The 7,863-nt window shown below is 35.3% G+C and overlaps 1 non-coding gene across 1 annotated transcript; it reads left to right on the top strand.

The window, feature by feature from the left end:
* Positions 1-2,390: 2,390 nt before the first annotated feature.
* LOC124898312 lies at positions 2,391-2,494 on the top strand. Its single transcript, XR_007055286.1, has one exon. It is a non-coding gene; the product is annotated as a small nucleolar RNA R71 (small nucleolar RNA).
* Positions 2,495-7,863: the final 5,369 nt, after the last annotated feature.

Genomic DNA, 7,863 nt, shown 5'->3' on the forward strand with positions numbered 1-7,863 from the left:
TTCTCCAAGTATATGCACACCAATAACAATAGCTAATCAAACAAAACAAGCACAATTAACACATAGATTTAGCATTCAAAGTACAATTTTAGGCCAATCCTAAGACATGATTTCTAAGGCCTACACAAGAGCATCAAAGAGAGAATTTGAAGCACATACCGAATCAGAGATGCAGACTGAATGCTTAAATACCTTTTGATGCCAACACACAATCAAAATTAATAGTAATTTCAGAGAAAATTGGAAAGGGGTGTGGGGGGAATGGACAACTGTTCAATTTTTAAAACTGACTTGATTGCAATAGCTATCCAAGTTACACAATCATAATTACACGGAAATCATGATTGCAATAGAATGCGTACCACGATTGCAGTAACTGAGACCAAATTTAGTATTTAGTCCACTACTCAAATACACCACACTTTAACTTTCTCAACCTCATTCAAAACACCTTATAGTACCACAATTTCATGGATTAATCCCAAATAAAAAGAAAACCTGCTTTAACAATTAAAATTCAAAGGATACAGGCCACTTTTGTGGAATTGGTAGGTTGCTTCCCTCCTAGCGCCTAATTTATCATCGTGACACGACGTTCTTCAACTTTCAAGGTGGATCCTTAAGGAAATCATCATCTAACTCCTTGTTCACCACATCAATTACAGACACCACTTATAGTTCCATGGGTTGTTCTTTAGTATTACATACTTGAAAGGATACTTTATTATTTTGGACAAAAATTTCATTTCTCTTAGCTCCATATCAATAATTACTCTTCTGGTTTCAAGGAATGGTCTCCAAAGGATAATAGGTATCTCTTGGTTGGTTTTAAAATCAAGAACAATAAAGTTCACTGAAAATGAAGCGATCCACCTTCACCAAAACATCAAACAAAATCCCAACCAGTATATTGATAGATCGGTCTTCCATTAAAAGCCTTATTATTGGTGGAGTAGGAGTGACAAAACCAAGTCTTTGATAGATTCCATACGACATGAGAATGATGCTTGCACCAAGGTTATACAGGGCTTTCTCAAACTTGTGTATCCCTATGGTGCAAGGGATTGAAAAGGCCACGGGGTCCTCCTTATTTTCTGCTATAGAACTAGTTATAATAGTGCTACACCCATGGGTAACTTTAATGGTTTCACCACCAACAAGATTTTTCTTTTTCATCAACTTCTTCATTAGCTTATCATATCCTGGAATCTCTTGAATGGCCTTTAGCAACAGGATATTAATTGAAAGGTTGATAAGCCTAGCAAGAAATGTCTTGAATTTGGCATTATCCTCTTTTTTCTTGAGCCTTTGAGGTAATGGGGAGGGAGCCTTCATGGTAGACAATGGATCACTTTGCGGTTAATCATTCTCAACTACCTTAGGATCTCTCTCCTCATCAACCATTTCTTTAATTATCATTGGTTCTTTTTTATCCCATTCTTGAGACTTTGGATCCTCCTTATTTGAATCAACCATAAGCTTCTTCTTCATATTTGTTTTCTTAATTTTGGTCTCTTTTTCAACTTGAACCACATGTCACCGATAGCTTTGCCACTCCTAGTGATGATTGTCAATACTTGGGCATCATTTTATGGATTCACAATGGTATCACTAGAAAGGTACCTTTTTGCCTAGTATTAAGTTAAGTGGATATTTGGCCAATTTGAGTCTCCAAATGTTTGATTGAAGCGGAGTTTGATACAACCATTTGGTTGATTAACAAAAAATCATCTTTTAATTCACAAATCATCTTGTTCATCCTCTCCACTCTCATCAATATTCTTGCCAACACATCCTTGGTCTTGAATTTTTTAGGATCAATAAGGTTTGCCTCTTTGCTATTTACTCGGTCATTAGAGGGCATATATCTATCATACTCTCTTTTTTTAACCCTCCAATCATGATCCCTATCCCTATCACACCATTCTCGTTCTCTTCATGATCAGCCCAACCTTGGCTCCCACCAAGCCTTTGGTAGGTCGGACGGGAACCCCTGGGATAGTTAGCCAAGTATCTAATTTCTTCATCAAGCCTCTTGGCCTATTTTTCAATATATCCCTTGGATTCCATGACATTTACCATTTTTGTGGGTGCACCCATCACATGTTTCGTTAGGAGTTCTAATAGTGTCATCATTTTTGACATGTTTTCCTCCCTCTCTTCATCTTTCTTTCTTTACTCTTTATCAACATAGAAAGTGGTAGGGACCCTTTAGCTAACTAGATGTACCGGGTATTCCACCACTTATTTTGCTTTGTGACTTCCTCAAGCAAGTTTGAAGTAACGTTATATGACAACATCAGAAATGGCCCACCGATCACATCCACCATAGTTTTATTTAGTTGATCCAAAGCCCGATAGAATATTTAGCGGAGCATCTTCTCTGATACCTGTGGTTGGGGCATTGCATGAGTTTTCCATTAAATATCTCCTACACCTCATATAGAGTCTCTCCATTCAATTGACGAAAGTTTGTGATTTCATCACATAATTGCAACATCTTTGATGGTGGGAAGTATCGATCTAAGAAACCATCGATAAGTTCTTCCAATGATGTGATGGAACCAGCGTGAAAAGATCATAGCCACAACACTACCTTGCCCATTAGAGAAAATGAAAAGAGGCGCAACTGTGTGGATTCTTGTAAGATGTGAGCAATGTCGAAAGGGCACACACTTCTACAAAATTCTTCAAGTGCAATTTTGGGTCTTTATGAACTTGACCCCTAAAGAGAACTTTCATTTGAAGCATGTGCAACATAACACTCATGATGTGGAATACCCCGTTCCCTTGATTAGGTGGGATACGGATAGCACTCGTCCATCCAATATCATGGAGATGATCCTCATTATCAAGGGGCCTATCATAGGTTCCAAAATTACTTGCATGATCACTCATTGTGTCGTGGACATTATTGAAATCACCTAAAAAGAAACAAAAACAACTACCAACAAAAATAACAACCACTATAGGTAAAACCAAAGCTACTATCAACACCACACAAGAGAAAACTAAGCTTCACTCCCCGACAATGGCGTTATTTTGATAACGCTCAACTTATTCAATAATATATGGGCAAGGCAATCGTTGTCAAATATAACCCAACTTGAATTGGAGTCGAATCCTTTAGAAGTAGAATTAGTATTCAAATCCTATGGGTGTTGAAATTTACTAAAGATATACCCGTAATGAAAATAAAATAAAAGATATAAATTAAAATTGAGGGGTATGGTTTGGCAGGTTGTTTTGACAAAATCTAATCAAACTACCAATTAAGAGCAACAAATGTAGGTAATATTCCAATAGGAGAATAGTCTTGAGATTTTGTCTTCTTAGGGGCAAATAATGCATGTGTTCATGATAATCAAATGCAAATTCTAGTTAATGACTATATGGGTAGACTAGGTTAGGGGTTTTGATGCTAGTTTTTCAATCAAACACCAAAAATATTATCCATGGACCCTTTTGGATATCTAGTGGTGTGACAAACAAATCCATCCAAAGCCTCAATTAGGCATCCCTATTTCTAGGAAAATGTTCAAGACATAGCAAATTCACAATTCATCCTTATTTCTAAGACAATGAAAAGGAATAAACTAATATCTAGTTATTGTTCACTAACATCTTGTCACCCATATCCCTCTTTCAAGGATGATATAGAATCCAAAGGCATACTCACATCTCTCTTTCAAGGATGATGTAAAATTTTGGGAATTTGGGGTTTTCACCCACAAATTCCCATTTGAAAAGCAAGTATTAGTGAAACCCAACAACATTAACCAAGAATATACACTAATAATCCAAACTCACACATATTTGCACCCTATTTCAACATAAACCCAAGATAAATATTTAGCTAATCATGAAGTTTAAAGAAAGAAATATACCAAAATGATCACTCAATTCTTACATTGAAGATGCAAGCAAGAGTATTCTCCAATTTAACTTCAATTATAACAAAACTCAATTGGAAAATTAACCACAAGAATCTTGCCCAATTTAGTAGGGTTTTACAAAGAAAAATCTTGAATTCCAATTAGTGATAGTCCTAAAAGTGAAAGGGTTTTTGTCCTATAGAGAACTGGAACCATATGTGAGAAATTAAATTTCTACCCCTAGGCTATTTTTTGCGCCATCGCAATCGCCAGCACTTGATCGCGATCGCAGCTCTCATAATTGCGGTGAGCCCACCACGATCGCCACTTTGACTATTTCTGACTCGTCGTGATCGCGATCCTCAGACCATGATCGTTGTAACTGAGGGTCAGTTCTTGCTCTTGCTTTTCTAGCTTTTGCACTAACTCTTTCCTTTATGATCTATTTTCAGGTCATTTCACTTCTTTTCTTCCCATCACTTATATGCCTACAAAACATGAGATTTAGTGCATTCAAATGACAGATTCATCTCATTAATGTCATTTAATCATAGTAGTATGCACGAATTTGGGCAGAAATAAGTGGTAAATCTACCACTCATCATACCAATATGTGGTTCTCAGTAGGGAACTGTCGACTGAACACCAAAAATATGCAAATATAAATAGCATGCAAGAAGTAATGTAAACTAAACCAAAATATCTAGTAAACTACATAATAAGGCTAATAAGACCATAAGGATAAATTACCCTATTTTAACCATACTCCAAGACCCTAGCACTATATCGTATATCATTGGCCAATATACGAAATAAGAGAGGAAAAAGGATATGTATAGTAGTATACAAGGCCAAGGAATGGATATACAACATGAGTAAATGAAAGAAGGGAGGGATATGTGGTAATACCATAACTACTATAGATAGATACATATACGTAACAAAGCTAACTCAAGGGTACAAGTTAAATAATCACACTAGCATCTCCAGGCCTCCTAATCACGCTAGGAACTAGTGCCAATGTAATCAGGGTCTTTAATCTATAAGACTAAATAAGATAATTACCATAATAAAGTAACCATAAAGAAAGGAATCAAAATATCAAGATCTAAAGCCATAATGCCTAACTAAGGAATAATCATGAGTAATAACATAACCATAAGATAAAATAATTAGAATCATACCTCAAATCTCATATCAGTCCAATAATCAACCTGTCATGAACCAATCGTAATAACCACAATAATATAACCGGATAGTTCAGATAAGCATTAACTAATTGGCCTTTCATAAACCCCCTCCACTGTAACCCCAGAAGGTTTAATTAAAACACTATACACACAAGTCATACTCTTTACCTATACCTATGCAACCCCTCATAAGGTTGATAGATATAGACACCTACTGGTGATAGGCAATGCACATGCATGAATGAATACTAGGAGAATCCATAATACCATAACCACTATATCATCATCAATCGTTGGACTTGAATCAAAACACATATCATTAATCATTGGACTTAAATCAAAACTCATATCATCAATCTACTTTATCCAATATCAGATATATATATATATATATATATATATATATATACATATAAAATACACGGTTAGGATCGTGGCTAAAAGAGTATAAGCCTGTAAATCTATTGTTCAGGATATATTTCATGACTAAATCATCATAAAAGGGTAGAAAGGGTTGGAATCTTTACCGACCGAGGTAAATAGTAATAGAAAAATCATGAACTAAAATCAATCTCGTTCAAATCTCTAAAACATTATTTTTAGGCTCAAAATCTCATAAGTTATTCATTAAGATAGTACAATTTCTGTTATGAAGAAATTCATCTTAAGGGGGAAAAGTGGGAATATATCTTTTTATAGGAAAAAAGTAGTAAAAGCATAATTTTAGTTAGAATCGTACCATTTACTATCTAAGTGATCATGAAAGTACCGAGTTTATGCATGTTATCACTAGTATCCAAATAATGGGTTTATAAGCATCAATATGGTTATAAACTGCGGCCACTTCCTTTACAAGGATAGAATACTTTCCAGAAACCAACCAATATCATAATCACGACCTTAGGCCCAATAATATATCTGGCATAACCATAACACAATAATAGTCTTAGGCCCAATAATATATTCAGAATGACCATAACCTTATAATTTAGACAAAACCCATCACAATCCATAATGTAACATATTAAACATTATATTAAAGGTTTATCAGTCTCAATTATGTCTAACACGCTAACATATGCATGTTAGTCTACAAGAGCCAACACTAGTCTTGGCCTAAGGTGAGCTGGAAGGTCCCACTTCTAAGTTCTAATCCCCAAAATTCATATTTAAAAATTTTCCATCCCGGGATAGTCTAAGGTATCTAAATTCACTTTTAGATATGAAATAGGCCATAATTAGATAAGGTAGCAATTTTTTCCAAAGATGAGCAAGTAAGGCAATTCCACCTAAATTACGATTCCAAGATAGCCTAAATAGTTCGAATAACACTAATCATGCTTCCAATACCTAAATCCCATCCCATATCTAGCATAATGCATAACCACTCTATGAATTAGCTCAATCTATTGAGAAGGTAAAAGGATGATAAAGTGTAACAAGTATTTCACCTTAAGGGCAATTACCCTTCTAGCTTTCAAACTCATATATTAAGCTAAGTCATGGTATTCTGGCCACAATCACATTCTAACATTCCTATATAACATACTACATATACAAAACACCATCTCAAGAAAAAGAACAGACAAAAAGCCTACCTCAAAGCCGAACTGCAACCATTGAATCATCCTTACATTATCTGTCTTTACTCCACGCTACCAAAACACCATCACTCTATCAAAATAGTAATCTACACGTCATTAGAAATAAAATAAGACCCATATAGTTGTATTAAGGGTCTAATCAAATTTCAGGTCAAGAACTGGCCTATGGAGCCTACAAACAAAATCCAAATTTGAACCTGTTACGAGGTTCCTTGAAGGACAAGGATATTGTGCTTAAAATTTGAGAAAAAATGGATCACAATTTGGGTCTCAAATCAATCCTCAACATTTAAGAATTCAAGCCCTACTTTTTAAGAATTTATCAAGAATTAGGACAAAAATTGAAGGAAAAATTAATAGGAAATGACCAAGATGAGTTAGGTTAGCTTACCTTTACCTATGTAGATGATTTCTCACTTTTTGCTCTCTTGGAGCTCTTAATTTGGTGAGAAAATGGTAGAATAAATGATATAAAATTAGGAGGGAAAGATATTATTTAAAGGCAAGAGGTGTCATTAAAGTAGAAACCTAGGCGCTAAAGTGGCAACATGACCGTAGAGGTTTGGAAGCAAATGTGGGTGCCGCTCATAGCGGTGAAGTGCGGGCACCGCTTTAGCATCCATGGGTATTAAATCATGCCACTTCTAATAGGACATGGCCGCTAAAGCAACCAATGGGAACTAAAGCATCCCAATAGGTGCTTAAGAGGTCATATCAGGTGTCATGCACCAGATTTTACCAAGTCTGGAATAGACTTCGGCCGGGTGCTTAAAATTCATTCAAAACCCTATATGCATAAAAAAAACTATGCTACCATATCAAATTCGACATTCTAGACTTAATAGAATTATCAAAACTTTCATCCAAAATTGTTTCGACCAAGTGTGGAACCCACGCCTATAGTTGTATTTTTCACAAAATTCATCCAATAGCCCAAAACAAGTTCAAAAGCCTCGGGACCTAAACCAAGGGTCTACTAAGCCTAGAATCAATATTTCAAAATTGATGGCGCTATCAAAATACTCCTCCAAGGTCATATAATAGGAGGTTTGATCTGAGACCAAATCCTAAACAGTAAAAGCATTAAAATAAAAAATAATCCTAAAATCTAAATAAACTATCTGATCATCGAAATGATAGTTTTTGCAAGTTATAAATGACCTGTAGCCGTTATAGAAATGTTTAAAATACTAA

The sequence above is a fragment of the Capsicum annuum genome, chromosome 4 (genome assembly GCF_002878395.1).
Source record: "Capsicum annuum cultivar UCD-10X-F1 chromosome 4, UCD10Xv1.1, whole genome shotgun sequence".
NCBI classification, from domain to species: Eukaryota; Viridiplantae; Streptophyta; class Magnoliopsida; order Solanales; family Solanaceae; genus Capsicum; species Capsicum annuum.